The 17,834-nt window shown below is 38.9% G+C and overlaps 1 protein-coding gene and 1 non-coding gene across 2 annotated transcripts in view; both read left to right on the forward strand.

The window, feature by feature from the left end:
• Window positions 1-17,834, forward strand: part of Chrm2 (cholinergic receptor muscarinic 2) — a 125,065-nt gene that overhangs the window by 98,341 nt on the left and 8,890 nt on the right. The gene's annotated exons all lie outside the window — the stretch shown is intronic.
• On the forward strand, window positions 16,411-16,483 carry Trnav-cac (transfer RNA valine (anticodon CAC)). Its single transcript has one exon. It is a non-coding gene; the product is annotated as a tRNA-Val (tRNA).

Raw genomic sequence — 17,834 nt, forward strand, 5'->3', positions numbered from 1 at the left:
TGCATGACACACCACACCACTAGGATGAATGAAGAGGTCTTGGAGAGTTGGAAAGATGGAGGAGCAAGGTGGATTTTGTTTTGTTTTGTTTATAATTAATTTGGGAGTTTTCCCTTTTGAGGACACTGCAGTGGTGAGAGGCAGATATGGAGAGATGGAGAGGTAAACAAAATTGCTTGCCTGATGTGAAATTCCCAATGAACCAATAAAGAATATGTTATAAAATATAGACATATTATATAAATATTCTTTTCTGTGGATCATTGTCTGGTTCGAGCCTTTTTGACTCTAGTATTGTCTCTTCAGAGTCATCTCCTTCACTACTTTTCTCAGTTATCTACTTAAAAGGCCAATTTATTCAGAATTCTTGCTTGTTTAGAAACGTCATCTGCTCTTCATCCATTCCAGGGGATTCTAGAATGAGATACAAGTTTAAGCAGGATGCTCCTTCTCTCTGTCATCTTCCTGTCACTAACCTGTGCATGTCTGGTGCCATTGAACTTCTGTACACTGGAGATTCTTGCTCATCTACATTCTCAGACTGTTCTTCAGGGCTTGATGATTGTATTTACTTTATAATTTTGTTTTAATTTAAAGCATTCTGTGTGTCTGTGTGTGGACTTGTATCTGTGAGTCCAGTGTCTATGCATACCAGAAGAGAGGCTCAGAAGCCTGGAGATGCAGTTAGAGGCAGCTGTGAGCTGTCTAATATGGGGTGGGAGCTGAACTATTTCTCCACCCCCTGTATATATCACATTACAAAACATTTTTCAAGGACATGTTAGGTTGTTCAAACAAATTTTTTATATTCATTTGTTTATCATTTATTTAAATAGGGTCTCAGGTACTCCAGTCTAGCCTCAAACTCCATATGTAGACAAGAATGAGTATAAAATGCTGATCTTCCTGCCCCACCTTCTGAATGCTGTGATTAAAGACCTGTGTGGCATTAAGTCCAGTTTTGTGGTGCTGGGAAATCATGTGTGTAGGCAAGCACTCTGCCAAAGAAGACTATCTTCGGCCTATGTCATGATTAATATTAATTTTCAGCTAAACAGAATAAAGAATCATCTGGGGAAATTAGCCTCTGGCCATTCCTATAGGTTGGTATATTGTTTGAGGTGGGATGAGGTGGGATGGACTGCCTACTGTAGATGGGACCCTGGAGGGGTATAAGTGAAGACATACTGCACTCATCCTTCCTTTCTTCCTGAATGTGGGTACAGTGTGATCAGACAGACACCTACCCCTAACACGATTCTTAACGCCATGCCTTCTCAGTCATGGCAGACCACATTTCCCAGGAACTCCAAGCCAAAATAAACCCTTTCTCCCTTGATTTGCTTGGTACCGTAACACAGCAACTGAGAAAGAAATGAAATGATCTTCATTGAAAACTTAGAAAGTTATGGGGATTAATACCTCACATGTACATACCCTTCCCTTTGCTAATATCCCACACAGGGTATTAAAACAATCAACCTATATTTCCCTGTAATAAATAATGTCACAGATTTGTTCTTGGGCTTGAATATTCTATGGATTTGAACCACGTCCATCACTATGTGGAGCTTTTCATTGCTATGAAATTGTTCTAGCTCTGCCTATTTAATCTCTTCCCCAACTTTTGCGAACATTTATACTTTTATGCCCTTCACAGCTTTGTCTTTTCTGATCTATCATGTATTTGTGATCATTCAGTATGCAACTTCATATGTTTCTACTTTTACTTATAAATATGTGTTTGAGGTTCTACCATACTGCTTTATGAGTTGATAATTTATTTATTCTTCTAGTGCTCTAAATAAACGTTCCCCATTTGTTCATTTCTACACTTAAAGATATTTTGATGGTTTCCAAAATTCGACAATTAATAATCGATATAAAAATCCACATTCAAGTTTTCTTATGACCATAGATTTACACCTCTGCACTTAAATACCAAGAAATGCGATTGTTGAATTGTATGCCGAGAGTATTCCTGTTTTTGAACATAGTCACTGAACTGTTGTTCAAAGTGCTTGTGTTGCTTTTATCCCCACCAGTACGGAATAAGTATTTCTGTCACCCTATGTAATTGACAGGTTTCAATGTGACCAGTATTCCAGGTATTGGTAATTTAAATGAGTATGCTGTGGTACTCATACATGCTTTAATTAATATAGAATGTCTTTACATGGGTTAAATGTCTATCTATATTCTCTGATGAGATCTTTGATCCTTGTTCAATCGTTGGTTTCCTTCCTATTGATTTTTAAGAATTCCTTGCATATTTTAACAGATGTGCTTTTTAAAATATGGTCTCCCATTCTGTGGCTTCTATTTTCCTTCTCTTGTTAGTGTCTTTCACATAGCACACAGTTTTAACTGCAATGGTCTCTGGCTCACCAACTATTTCTTTCATGGCATGGACCTTTAGTGTACTATCTAAAAGTCCTCATATACTCCAAGTCATTTAGGTTTTCTCCTGTTGGCTTTAAAATTTCATAGAGCTGCATGCCATGCTGAGGTTATAACCTATTTTGAGTGAATCTTTACTCCGAGGATAGGGTCTATGACCAGTTGTTGTATTTCTCTTTGTTGCAGGCCCTCACTTTATCTAAAATAGCTTACCCCAGGAGACAGGCAAGCTATGCATTAATACATGCTGGCTATTCCAAATTGCACTCACCCTACTTCTTAAGAAGAAAGATCCACACCTTACCCAGATTCCATCATTTAACACACCAGATTTTTTCATTTTCACTGTCATTGTTATGTTTTCTTAATTTTAAGCTTTTCTGAACCTGAGCTCTTATTTCTCTGGACAGAAATGGTTCAGTGTTCATGTTGATTTTATAGAACACAGTTACTATGACTAACAAAGAGGCCTTACTGTTTGCTCTTAAGGCTTCGGCTGATTGGATGAGGCCCCGGTGCATGATTAAGGGGAATCTCATTTACTTAAATTCATGTGAGTGCAGATGATAACTAAGTCCAGGAAAACATGCTCTCAGCATTAGCGAGGTTCATCCTGGTTAAACACGTGAGTGCCCTGGTTTAGCCAGGTTGACTCATGTCAGACAACGTTGTCAACAGTCATGATATAAATAGATGAATTTAAAATATCTTTTGTTGCTGAGTAGTTTTTACTTAAAGAAGTAATTTGCTACTGACTTTACAGAGGATAAGAAAGAGTGAGCCAGAGAGCAAACAGGCACAGAATGTACATCCCTCAAGAGAGAATGCCACAAACACTGGACCAGAAGTATTGCTTAGTATCTGGCACCAAGCAAGTTCCTCAACGTACCTTGTTTTCTACCAAATGAGAGAAATAGTATAGTGCTCATCACGTCTATTCTTCCTAGATATTCAAAATTCTTCTTCTTCTCAGCCTTAGTTCCTTAAGAGCTGTGGGAGGCTGCGAGGCAGTGCAGGCACAAGTCCCTGGATGGATAGTGCATGCTTTTGACCCCACATCATGGATTAAGAAAATCTTCATAGTCACAACCTGAGGAACACGTTTTAAAATCCTAACAAGGAAGAACTCAACCCTAAACTGAAGGAGAAACTAAGATGGGAGAAAGTACAATTTCTTATTAACTCAAGCAAGCAAACACTCATGAATTCAATCCACTAAAACTGCTTTAGTATGTGATCGTGTATATAAATATATGTTTGTAGGTATGTACTGGACTTCCACTGATTTGCTTAAAGGTGATTTAACAGTCAGTGTTTCTTGAAATGCCATGCCAATGTAGGAGATTAATCACGAAAGTTGAAATCAAGCCCTTGCCATTGTCACATGCTGCATCCAGATCTCTGAGTGTTCCCACTCCCTTGATCCTGACTTTACAGCACACAATGTCAAATCTCAGAAAGAACCAGGGATGTACTGGAGCAAAAATAAAGCTGTCATTTCCTCTCTAGGCAGAGTGTCAGAACTCAGACATCAGTGACGATTTAAGAGCCGGCCATGTATTTTGTATCCCTGCTTACTGACATTTAGTAGCTATAACCATACAAATTATTTTTGAGTTTTCTTGCTAGAAATATAATCACTCACATTGTATTTTTGCTCTAGTGTGGGATTTTTTCCTCTCTGGGCTTTGCTGTATCAACCACCCTGATTATTTTGTGTGGAGTTGTCTATTGGGTCATTATATATCACTCCCTTATACTTCTTTCCTTGTGTGTGTGATGTGTGGAGAGTATGTGTGTGTGATACAGGCATGGGTCCTCATGCCACAGAATCTGTGTGAAAGCCAGAGAACATACTGTTTATGTTCTTTTCTTCCACTTGTTTTGAGGCAGGCTATCTCTGCGTTAGCCACCGCATGTGCCAGCACAGCTGCCTGCATCCCTCAGGGGATTCTCATGCTTCTGCCTCTCATCTTTCCATGGGGACACCAAGGCTGCAGATATGTGATATTTTGTCCACCTTTTACACACACTGTGGGGATTTGAACTCACGCCCACATGTTTTAATGACAACCTTACCAACTTAGCTGTCTCCCATCTCCTTTGTACTAGTATCTAAGAAAGAAACACATACAGCATCTTTCCCCCAAAAAATAATGGTTAAAAACATCAGGTTGTTTTTCTGGCAATACATTATCAAATAAAATGTTTTGAGTGCTTGGGGTATGCATTTTGAAATTCAGAAGTACAATAAAATAGTTACTATGGGATAAAAATTTATGTTTCAGAGGCATTAGATCTTTCATGATTTCTGTTGAATGTAAATGGAATCATTTTTAATAGAGAAGAGAGGCTCACAGATTTATGCTCTGTGTGCTTTATATTACAAAACAGTTCTATTGAGAATACATTTATGAGAGAGTGACTTCCACAAGGATGAAAAATTTGTGGATAGGATTTATTTGACAGCAAATTAATGTTTTTAATTAATATATTGTGCATTTATTTTTTTATTTTTTGATTTTTTTTATTGATAAAAGGAAGATAAAGAAAAGAAAAAAAAACAAATTTTCACCTCCTCCCACCAGCCTCCCATTTCCCTCCCCCTCCTCCCACTCTTCTCCCCCTCCTCCCACTCTTCTCCCCCTCCTCCCACCCCTCTCCCCTTCCCCCCACTCTTCTCCCCCTCCCTTTCCAGTCCAAAGAGCTGTCAGGGTTCCCTGCCCTGTGGTACGTCCTAGGTCCTCCCCCCTCCATCCATATCTAGGAAGGTGAACATCCAGACTGGCTAGGCTCCCACCAAGCCAGCACATTGCGTAGGATCAAAACCGCGTGCCATTGTCCTTGGCGTCTCATCAGCCCTCATTGTTCGCCATGTTCCGAGAGTCCAGTTTTATCCCATGCTTTTTCTGGTAACAGTCCAGCTGGCCTTGGTGAGCTCCCAGTAGATCATCTCCACTGTCTCAGTGGGTGGGTGCACTCCTCGTGGTCCCGACATCTTTGCTCATGTTCTCACTCCTTCTGCTCCTCATTGGGACCTTGGGAGCTCAGTCCAGTGCTCCAGTGTGGGTCTCTGTCTCTATCTCCATCCATCGCCAGATGCAAGTTCTAGGATGATATGCAATATATTGTGCATTTATAAAAGAGGCCATATATAAAACAATAGCTTTTATTTGTTAATCTTCTCTAAACCTTCGATGTAGATGTAAAATCGCTAATTTTATTAATATGGCCTCTGTAATGAAATACATACACACACACACACACACACACACACACACGCAGAACTTAGAAACAGGGTGAGAAGATTCAACTCATTGCACAACAAAAACTAAGCAAAGGCAATCTCAGCAGGATGAAAACAAATATAAATACACAGGCAGGTTGCTGAAAAATTCATATATAATGTATGACTGTGATAAAAAGTACAAAACCCCAAGGAAACATTGAAATTGCATGAGTTGAAAACACAGCTTAACATGAATGGGGAAAGCTATAATGAATACCAACTAAATTAAAGGAGCCCAAAAGAAATTCATACTGATAAATATTTTAGAAACATTTTAAAGTCAATATAAAAAATAACATATAAGAATAATAAAATTAATAACAGAGAACATTGATGAATAAAATCATGAGCAGAACTTTTAATAAATTTACAATAGGGAAAATAGTATTATTGATACACAAATAAATGGGTAAAGCAAGAAGCTATGAAGGAAAGTCTAGTTTGGCCCAAATATGTGGAAATATTTAATGGGTGACTGAAAAGATTTTTAAATTTTCGAGAAACTGCAAATTATCCAACAAAATCTTCTCCAACAATATCTTCTAGGTCAAATTTTACACTTTTGGAAAATTATTACTGGAAACTTATGCTTTATTCTATTGTATACCATATAAATTAGTTTTCAGTATAAAATGTATGCAATAGCTAAATTAATTTTATTATATAGTTACTATTTTGGGCACAGAGAAAGATTTTTGAAGATTCTGTAAAGTTAAGTAAAAATATATATGACATATTTTCCAAAGAATCATTATCAAAAGCAAAAGGGAGATTTAAAAATATCAGTACATGTAAATAATAAAACTTGAAAAACCAATAGCATGGAAATAAATCTTCAAACATGCAGAATATTTTATTTATAAGATTTATAAAGTGGTTTGAAATGATAGTTTTAATTTTTATTGCCAAGCTATAGGCTAGCAAATGCTTTTTACAAAACCAGCCACTGTATGTAACTCTGGCTAATAACTGCACTTACAGAAATGTGTGTTACAAAAACAGTCAGAGATCAACGAAATTAAGATCTGGTACAATGACGTTTCTTACTTGTGTGAGATAAAAATCGCTAATAATCAAAATATTACAAACAGATTATTTAATGACATAGTACCATGGCTACTAAGCTCAATACTGTGTATCCACTAGAACAACTATGAAGACTATGTCCTGGAAAAATATTCACAACCTTTATTTAAAATTTTTATAAATCAATAAAAATCAAAACTCATGAGTCAGACTGGAAAAAATGCTTTTCTTCCTCATTTAATATCCTGATTAGGAGCCACTGTTTAAAACGCTATGAAGATGTAGGTTTCTAACGCTATTTTATTATTGTAAGTACCTGACAAGTCTGTCTCCAGAGGGACAACTTCTATTCTGTAACTGTGAAAGCCTCACCAGCCACTCGATATCAATATGTCCCCCTTCACCAGAGTGGATATCTCAGTTCCCAGCTTCACACAGTTGAGCAGTGCTTTGAATGCTCCTCAAAATAAAGCTTCCAAGTGCTTCAAGTACGCACATTACACATGTGTGCAAGCATGCATGTTACACACGTGGGTGAGTATGCATGCTACACACATGTGCTTGTATGCACATTATATACTGAGGTGTGTGTAGGAAAATAAAGAAGACTCCAATAAGATTCAGAATTTGCAATTGCTTTCAGCTGTGCTTCAAGGCCTTTGACAATGGCAAACAAATCAACACCCTTTGTGAGCGTTTTCCCTGAACTTAGCTAGAAGTGAATTATCTATTGCATACTCATGCTGAAAGGGTAGCTCTGTGGGTCAGGGATCAATGATACTAAATGCGTTTCCTTTGGTTGGTTTCTCCAATGTTACAGTCTGAAAAATCAGACAAACAAATATGTAATTATTGTTAGTGCCCAAACGCAAAGGGGAGTTTGTGAGCAAAGTCCTATCATAAACAAAACTCCTTGTTTTAATTTAAAAATAAGAGCATGCTGTTTTTGTTTTTAGTTGAGACTGAGTTCGGATAAACTTTGGCACTGAAGTTTGCTCTACAAAATATAATGCACCGGGGGCAGGTTATTCTCATCTGTTCTTTGGGATGTTGTCTAGATTTCAGATGTCCATGGGACTTGTCAAAATCGCTGTCCCTGCACTTTGCAGATGGTGCATTTCTTCCTCACATTCTCTCCAGGAGACTTCCCCTCGTTCCACTCTCTACTGGCAAAGCTGCTTCGGCCGTGATTATCACGATTCTGTAAAAGAGGATGTAATTCGTCGGCTGACTATTTTGAGCCTGTCCACTAAATAAGTTCAGGATGAAGTCATTGGCGCAGAGGTGTCAGCTAATTGCAGAGGCAGACGGCAGAGAGAGCAGACTGAGGGAGAGCGCACCCTTACCCCAAGGACAAGTCTTTGCTCTGACATTCCAGAGAAAACACAAATGAGCTCGCCAACTAAATTGCCTTCCTCCTCCAATATATGATCCCCTTCTCCTGTGCTGAAGCCACATTTTAATGAGCTGGTAGGTAAATACACAGCACAGTTGGGAGAATTAGTTCATGCTTGTACGTTTGCAATATTGAGAGGGAAATGAAGATGCAGATAGCAATTTGAATCTAATTTTCTACCTTCCATGGATGAAGGGTCACAGAAGGAAGCAGAGAGGCACTCGGTTATGGGGTGGGGGAAGGCACCCAGACAAAGAGAACAAACGACCTCAAAAAAATGGCCCTGTTCAGGGAGGCCAGCGAAGCCCAAGTGACTTAGATTCAAGGGGGGAAGGAGCTGTTTTCTCATTGTAGGCACTCGGGTTACTAGGGTTTATGCTGTTTGGGAACATTCAGGTCCCAGGGTAACGTGCCATCCTGACCCCTCCGTTGGCACCAGATGGAACCTAGGAGAACTAAGTGAAAGCATAGCCCAGCGACTTTCAGAGTCAAAAGGCGTGTGAGAGTCAGAAGTTTTCACTGCTGAGGAGAATGGAATCCCAAGCAGGAAGGTGAAATTGCGGGCAGCTCACCACCACAGACACCTGCGTTTTGCTGGAGGTTTTAGACAGTAATGTTTAAAAACAAACAGATCTGTGTGAGAAGTGGAGAGGCGCTGTGGGTGGACAACGTGTCTCCTGTCAGTCTTCTTGAATTCTTGAAGACACCATCTTGCAGAACTAAGCATTTTATTTTTATTTTGAAGCAGTTTTAAAATTAAAAAAAAAAACTCTCCTAGAATAGTGTCCCCCAGGTCTTAAATTGAAAGAAGAAAATACACTTGAACACATACTACACGTACATAAATACACACACACACACACACACACACACACATGCTACAGCATCCCAAGAGGAGAAGCAAATAGAACCCAGATCGCAGCTAGATAAGACAGATCGTGAATGCTTTACACAAAGTAAAGGCAGCAGAGAGGTGTCCCAGACTCCATTCTGCAGCTTTTACTCAGCAGTAACAAGTCCTAACTTTAAAGGAAAATCCTCAAGTCAATAAACAGGTCATTTGAGACTGAGTCTTAATTCACTGCATATGTTTATTTAATCCAATCATTACACTGGTCTCTGAATATTATTGATTACCTATACTCACCCCTTTTGTGTGTTTATTTCCTTTTCATTGTATAGCCTAAACATAAAAATCATTTATCATCCTTAATAGCACGGGGCAGGATTCATCATCCTTCAGGAATATATTAATGATCAAACAGAAGCCATCTGTTGGTCTTATGTGGATAAGTAAACAACAGTTAGTGTAGCTGACAACCCAATGCTTATGTTGGCATGATCGGGCAAGGGGGGATCCATTTATGGGTAACATGAGTGAACAGAAAGCAATTACAAGCTGACTATAAACATGTAGAGAGTTGGATAATAAATGGGAATTCTCTGAGTAAAAGAGATTATGACTTCATAAATTTTTTATTGAATGGAATGAATAGACCTAAGTTATGGAATCTACCAGAGTTTTAAAAAAACATCATAAACTATCTAAGCAAGTGAAAATTATGGAAACATCTCAAACAGATCTACCACACAGTGACAGTGTTAGCCACAGACAATTTCTAAGCCTTGAGTCTCACTCAGATCGCCAGAGTTTTCATAATCTATTTTATGTTTTAGAAAGCACCTAAACCAAATACTTTCATTGGTTTAGTATTTTTACTTGTTCAGCTGTTGTGAACTACCCACAGGGTCTTGCATAAGTTAGACAAATAGTCTATACCACTGATCTACATACCTATACCCAAATCACAGATTTTTAAATGTTTCCCTTAAATTTCCCTACTTCAAATTCCATTTTGCTGCTTTACGTTAACCTTAATAATAACACCGGATTATTTTTGGTCACTTTAACTTTTAAAATCCATTCCAGCCTCACATTCCATAATCCAGATATTCAGAGACATCTTTGATGATTATTTTATTCTCATATTTATATATCTGTGTTTTACTGAAGGTAACTCATAATTTTCCAAATCATTTAACCCCAGCATAGGAAAATGTTGTCTGGTTCTATAAATCCACTGAGTCTTATAAAGGAACTGCTTCATGGTTTATTTTCAGAAGGTTTGTGCAATTCATAGAAAGAATGAAAGAGTCAGCTATTTTAGGGACTCTCAAATCTTTATTTTCATGCGTGGTTTGGGAATTTTAGGATGTACTGGATATTCTGACAACCATCATGATGGATCTCACTGTCCCTGCCCCACACTGTGCCTGTTTGGGATATTTCTATAATCTAGCTAGCTACTTCTCCATTAAATAGGGACCACTCACTGTGACTTACTAGTTTATATCATGTTTAAAGAGGTCAGCCGTGTATGTGTGCATTTTTTTATTTAACTAATAATAACTAAAAGAATAAAAGGAAATGTACTGAGTGAAGCAGATCAAACTGTCAACTTTTGGCTTTACAAGGGCCTTTGCTTTCAAGCCAGAGGCAGACTGCTCACAAGTTACTTCCCTAAATGTAGATACAGAGCCAGGGATGCTTTAGCATAACGAACAGAAGTTAATATAGTATCTCTTCTTGCACAAAACCTAGCCAACCCAAATTTCAGCAAAAACAGGGGAAGATCTCAACATGCCCCTGCAGATGAGTAGCTCAGGGAAGGAGAATCATTCTTCTTAGAGGTTGTGGCCCCTGGTAGGTTTCCTAAGTTTCAGTTGATCCCCCAGACCTTTGTACATATGGGCAACACTAAGAGGATCTAATGATTTAAAAACAAATGACTAGACAAAAAGGGAAAGAATAGAAATGGAAGTAAACAAAGAAAAGTAGATCAGTGCAATGAGACTGAGAGGGGTTAGAAGAACAATGGACTTGTATGGATATAGTCATATTTCATCATATAAACCTATGCAATTCTCGATAGTGTAAAAAAGAGATGATCTACCATTGAATCTATCCTGAGAACATATGTGCAAATATTCCCATTTTACTGGTGATCCATGAATCTCACATGAAGACTGACTGGGGTTAAGATGGGTGCTGTCTTTAGGATTGGGATTCTTAGTCCAAAATGACCATTAATGTTGTCAGTATCCCTTCTCCTCTCTTGGAATTCGGCTGCAATCTAGTTATAGTTTCCGGGTTCTAGGATCATGAGGCTATTCCTCTTGTCCTTGTATGGAATATTGCCATTTAATATTTTGAAATTATTACATAATAAACAAAGTTAAGTTTCTTCCAGTGATGGTGGAAGAGTAACATGACAGCAGAGATTTGGCAATGGATTCTGTGGAGTGGCTTTAACAATCCAAGGCATTTCACACGCGCCATGTAAGCTAAAGGTAGGGCAGACAATGAATGGACATTGAAGACAAAGACTTGGATAAAGAAATCGGAATTGTCTATAGAAATATGAATGAAAGGAAAGTCCTAAGGCTGCCCCAGCCCCCTCGAACACTGATGTCATTAGGGTAGATATTCTTTATTGTGATTGGGCCAAGGTATTTTCTTCCAATTAGTAAAACTGCAAAAGGAATGTTTTTTTTTTAGAAACTGTTTTATTGAAAACAGTACCTACAATGATACGTTATCAATGTGACATCCAAGTTAACTTATACATATTCATAAATCATGCTCTGAGCCTCATAATTTGACAGAGTAAAATTTTTGGTATTTCTTATTTTGTAGTTGATACCTGCTCGGGGAGGAAGAGCCATTCTTCATTGGTGGTATGGTCAAAGACAGCTTTTAGGATTTGGGTTGGGTGTAAATCTGTGAGGAACTAATTCTTTTCTTACTCCCTTAGGAAGAATAATGTCTCTAAGAGTATGCGGCTTTGAACTAAAATAGAAGTTTACAATCATCAAAAAATCATTCTTGGGCCTATGGGTATAATTATTAAAAGCGGTTCACTGTCATAGCCCTGACCCCTTGATCAAGACGATATTAGTTGTTAATTTTCATGTGATAAAACTGGATGCTTGCCATAAGAGCGAGATTTTTTTGAATCATGCGTTGAATGGAAGCAAATAAGAAAATAAGACATTGGATTAATTCAGGAAAAACAAAGAACTACTCATTTTGTTTTCTAATGTTTTCGGAGCAATACAGAATGCATGCTTGTTCCTTCATGTTGCTTCTTTCAGTTGTTCTGTAGTTGTTTATTTGAACTACCTTCTAAATTATAATCCACTTAATCATAGGGACTGACGACCTGAAAGGAGCCTACTGTATAATGTTCCTATAAAAATTGAGAATGATGCATTTTAATTTCTACAATATTAGATCAATTCAAAATGAAAAGGGCTTCAGGAGATCACATACCCAGCAAGGAAAAGAGATAAACTTCTGTTTTAGGTTTTGCTAAGCTAAAGCTTTAACTACCACATCCACAAACATGTCACAGTCATCTATAAATAGAAGTTACCAGAAGAAGAGCTGTGTCACCCTTACAAAGTGAGAAGCCAGCCTTTTGCTGGCACCTCCCATAGCTAGATAACCAGGACCTTCTCTACTGCTTCCTTCAAAAAGAAAGGCACACTAGACCTATGTTGTTCTTCATGTCTGGACATTGCTTATGGAAGGCCAGCTTTCTATAGTATGTTATCACGGTGTACTGATCCCTTCTGGGAGACTCTCCTAACCCATGGCCTCTAGAATAAGAGAAAAACCGTTTTGTTTCCCTCTCATTAACGTCACAATCCTTCCCTACTCAGCAATTATGCAACATATGTGTGCATATATATGCATACACACAGGGGCAAAATCTCCTAGCTTCTCATTTCCTGCCACCTTGACATGTGTTACAGGCTAATTAATTACAAACGTATCTGCTAATTTTTTTAAAGGTCTAACAGTGTAAACTCCAATCTCATCTCAGCAGAGAATTCGTGCTAAACCTCCTTTGACTGGTAACCAAAGATGCTGCTAAAAACTGATTTTCCACCAGACTTGAATATTTGCTCCCATCCATTTTCCAGCCATATATTGGAATATCTTTCCATATCATGTATTGTTTATGAATGGAAATTTTGTTTGAAGGCCTATATGTGAACTGTTCAAGGTTTATTTTTGTTTTTTTTTTTTAAATACAACAAACTGGCAGAGTCTGGAGACAAAGGGGGCAGTGTTAGGGACATGTAAATATTTAAATGGTTTTTAACTAATTTGAAAGGAAAGAGAAGGGCATCAGAGTAGAAAGGGTTGGAGCCTTAAGGGATGGCCAACTATATTACACACACTTAGTGCCAATATGATTCCCCCAGCATCGTCAACAAGAAGTGGTTTTATTCCAAGCACTTAGAAGAGTTGACTGCTCTGGTTTCAAACATAAACTTCTTCATTCTTTCTGACCAGTGTGCTTTCTAGTGGGACTCTAAATTAGTGCTTTAGATACATGGATCTTTGCTGACGCGATGCATCTTTTTATGCTCCATCTAAACTGCCATTCGATCATTTAGCAAAAACTTTAATCTTCTCAACGCTCTTGGGTTTCAAATTTTTGTGAGATAACACTGTGGTCATTTTGCCGAGTTCTAGAAATAGGCTGCAATCAGGCTCTGGGGAAACAATCATTTCGTTTTTCGATTGGAAACAATAAAAATAGTTGCTGCCCATTCCTTTATATACTTCATTACTATTTTATTTTTATAGCCCCATTGACTCTGGGATGAATCATAAGTCTATGAAGCAGGTGTCATTTGTGTCATTGAAAAATGGGAAGATCCAAAGTTTGGATCTTTCAGAGGTGAATTCATTTATCTGGTTCCACACAGTTACATTCTAGAAATTACAGACAGAAGAAGGATAAATAGTCTTTGTTGTACACTCCTGTGTTTCAAATAGTAATAACCATTAAAGCCATGTCTATAAAACCAATGCTGTCATTTGTACTTTTTACAGAAATGTGTGCTTTTATGGGAAGAGTTATGTGTGACCCTGATGATTATGGCTTCTTTTTTCTTCATAAACTGTGCACCCTCAGACACACTTATAAGAAATATATGCCCAAGTACAATTGAGTGTCTTACTCTCTACCCAGTTTTTGCAAATTGTGCTGCCCAAGCTTCCCATTATGCTCATAGGAAATGTCACTTGTGTGTGCACTGTTCGCTCTGTACACAATTTCTGATAACATTTATCCTGATTGCTATGGTCCACCCTTCAAGGGCAACATAAAAACCTTCCAACTGCTCCTAAATGGAATTCCATCTTGTCTCCCAAGGTTTGTATCTTTGATCTACAACCTAAAGTTTCATGTTGACACATGCTCTATCTCACCCCCAGCAGAAGGCATATACATCCTGGAAAATTCTCCCTAAAGGGGCATGTTGTTTGGAACTGCTCAACTTCTCGAGAACAACAGCTTTCATCCTAGAATTTTCTATCAGACTTATACCAAACCTCATTGCTTTGCAAATTCAATTCACATTTTTAATTCAAAGCAATGAATTAACTAATTTAGTGTTATTAAACCAGCATCCTGCCAATTTCAGGGTGGAAAAAAACAACTAAAACAAAATTTAAAAAGCCACTACATAGTTTCAGCTACTTAAGACAGAGAGAAAGACACAGATACAGCTGTGAGATCAGTCAACTTCCCATAGCTCTGCAGCCACTGGTTCATTTCCTCCTCTGCTCTTCGGGGAGGGGGCACAACCACCTGTAGACACAGGGTTTCCTCTGATTGGATATTTGATATGGACTACACAGGGAAGTACATGTTTCATGCTGTAGTTTTAGGCCCATGCATTTTACTGTAATTGAGTGTAGAAGGAGCTGCTTGTTTATCTGGCTGCCCAGAACTGAAATAACCACACAGAAACTGTATTAGTTAAATCACTGCTTGGCCCATTAGCTCTAGCTTCTTATTAATTTAACGCATTTCTAATAATCTGTATATCACCATGTGACAGTGGCTTACCGGCAAAGTTTTGGCATGTCTAACTCTGGCTAGGAGGCTCCATGGCATCTCTCTGACTCCGCCTCCTTTCTCCCAGCATTCTATTTAGCTTTCCCTGCCTACCTAAGTTCTGCCTCGCTATAGGTCCAAAGCAGTTTCTTTATTCATTAATGGTCATCACAGCATATAGACGGAACTCCCACATCAATTGAGTTGCACTTTCTTTTTTTTTTTATGTTTGATGTTCCTCTTTTTTTAAAAAATTTATTTATTTATTAAGGATTTCTGCCTCCTCCCCGCCACCGCCTCCCATTTCCCTCCCCCTCCCCCAATCAAGTTCCCCTCCCTTGTCAGCCCATAGGCCAACTGGCCTGGGCCTGAAAAAGCATGGGACAAAACAGGACCAGCTGAACATAGCGGACAATGAGGACCACTGAGAACACAAGAACAATCGCAGTGGGTCCCTGATCCCACTGCACATACTGGCCTTGGGGAATGTTATCTTTTTAAAAGAAACAGATGGTTGTGAGCCACCATGTGGTTGCTGGGAATTGAACTCAGGACCTTTGGAAGAGCAGGCAATGCTCTTAACCACTGAGCCATCTCTCCAGCCCCTGAGTTGCACTTTCTTGAATAAGAGAAAAAAGTAGTAAAACGATAGCCCTTTTCTGTCTCAGAGATCTGTCCAATTCAGTGCAGAAAAAGATAGAAACCAATGTCCTTATCCACATGAGATGTGCTTTTGAGAACCTAAAAACCCTGGCTTCACTGTGCTTATGTACATCCAGACCCCTTCTGTCTTTGGCAGGGAGAACACTATGTGTGAGGAATAACTAAAATCTGACTTGCACGAAGTGAGAAAGCTAGGATCCTTGTAGAAGCACAGCTGCCACTCTTTCCCTGTTAGCCATGGCATTTTTCTAGGGCAAGTGGTGTTTACAATGTGTTTTGAAGAAGGGAAAAGATAGCATGGCTGACATGGACTGGAAGCTTGTCCCAGAATCACTAAGAATAGTGTCGCATTTGACAGGCAGCCAACACAGCCAGCACACTTACCCTGCAGTAAGCTTGTGCATAATCCTGATGTTTTTCACATTGAAAGAATTCCTGAACTCTGTGTGTACTGCCCCGAGGATCAGAATGCTGCTTCAGCTGCTTTCGCTCCTCTGTCATTTGCTTTCTGTTTTTGTTTTTTTAACAAAGTACAAAATAGGCATGGATCTTAAAGGTACAACAGCTTTCGGCATGGCTTTTTATTTTATTTTATTTTTTATTTTTTTTCCGTTCATTTATTTATTAAAGATTTCTGTCTCTTCACCGCCACCGCCTCCCATTTCCCTCCCCCTCCTCCAGTCAAGTTCCCCTCCCTTGTCAGCTTATAGAGTGTTGTTTTCGTAGTGTAGTGGTTATCATGCTTGCCTCACACACAAAAGGTCCCTGGTTCGAAACCGGGCGGAAACATTGTGATTGACTTTTTTTTTTTTAAATCCAAAATAAATTGTGGGTTTTTTTTGGTTTTTACTTGTTGATGGTGGTGCTGTTTTTCTAGACAAGGTTTCTCTATGTTACAACCTGGCTGTCCTGGAACTCACTTTGTAGACCAGGCTGGCCTCAACCTCTCTGAGCTCTGCCTGCCTCTGTCTCCCAAGTGCTGGGATTAACTGTGTAGCTTTTAAGGAATTAGGCTGTAGTGGAAGAGTATTTACGTAGTGTGCATGAGGCCCTGGGTTCAATCCCCAACATCACAGAAAGAAAAGAAAAAGTGAATTAATAATGGAAAACATGATTTCACTTGGATGTGACGGCAGTGATGGTGCCATTGGAGACCACAGTAATCCAGATTTTTGTATAATGTGTATCTAGCAAAGTCTGCCATTTTGTGATATAGGTTGCTAAATGCGAAAAACTTACACATTTATTTGTGAATATTTCTGAGACGTTTACTTTGCAATAACATGTCAATTCAGCGTGGGTAAATAAATATGTGTGAGTCTTCTTTTATGTTTCTTAACTTTCGGGTTTTCAAGTTCAAAGACTTAGAGCAGTGGCTCCAAACCACTAAATTGCACTTCCTTGAGAAAAAACGTGATGGCACATAACCTGGATAACTGCAAGGAAAGAAAGAGTCAGGCATCGTGAATGAGAGGAAGAAAAGGAAAGGGAAGGAGATGAGCGGAGGATATTTAGGGAAGACGTACCAAGGAACCTTCTCTATTTATTTCGTTCCATTCTAGCCAACCTTCCTCTGAAATCCTTAAGCCTTGGCACCTGACCCCACATTTATCCATTTATCCAACTTCGTAGGTAGCCTGTGAGTCTCATCGGCAGTATCTCCTAGATTAGAAATCTCTTGCAGGTGAGAACACATCCTATTTTCTTTGGGTTCTCATTCGTTCTTCACTTCCACCCCCATAGCCTCTGAGGGCATTTGAAGACCTGATCATAGCAGTGCTTCAGAAGACATTATGGGAACTAAGAGAAGCAAGGCCTTTGAGCGTTCCTGCAGCCATCCTCACTGCAACCACTACCAAAGAGAATGCAGGAGTTGGTGAGGAAGGAGGGGTACCCATGCTGACTCACAATGTCTCCTCTCAAAGGAGAATCAGATTGAAGGGGGAAAATTGGAAATGTGCTCAGAGTCTGTACAACCCTGTCCCAGTTTTCAGGAGGAGGTGGACTATTAACACAGCCAGTTCTGCAAGGACAGACTGGTTCATGACTCATCGACCAGTAAAAGTTAACAACACATAAGATAAAAACAACCAAGTCAGCCTCAGCTGCACCGGTATTAAACTAGGTGAAATACAGCATT

The sequence above is a fragment of the Microtus pennsylvanicus genome, chromosome 19 (assembly GCF_037038515.1).
Source record: "Microtus pennsylvanicus isolate mMicPen1 chromosome 19, mMicPen1.hap1, whole genome shotgun sequence".
Classification (NCBI taxonomy): domain Eukaryota; kingdom Metazoa; phylum Chordata; class Mammalia; order Rodentia; family Cricetidae; genus Microtus; species Microtus pennsylvanicus.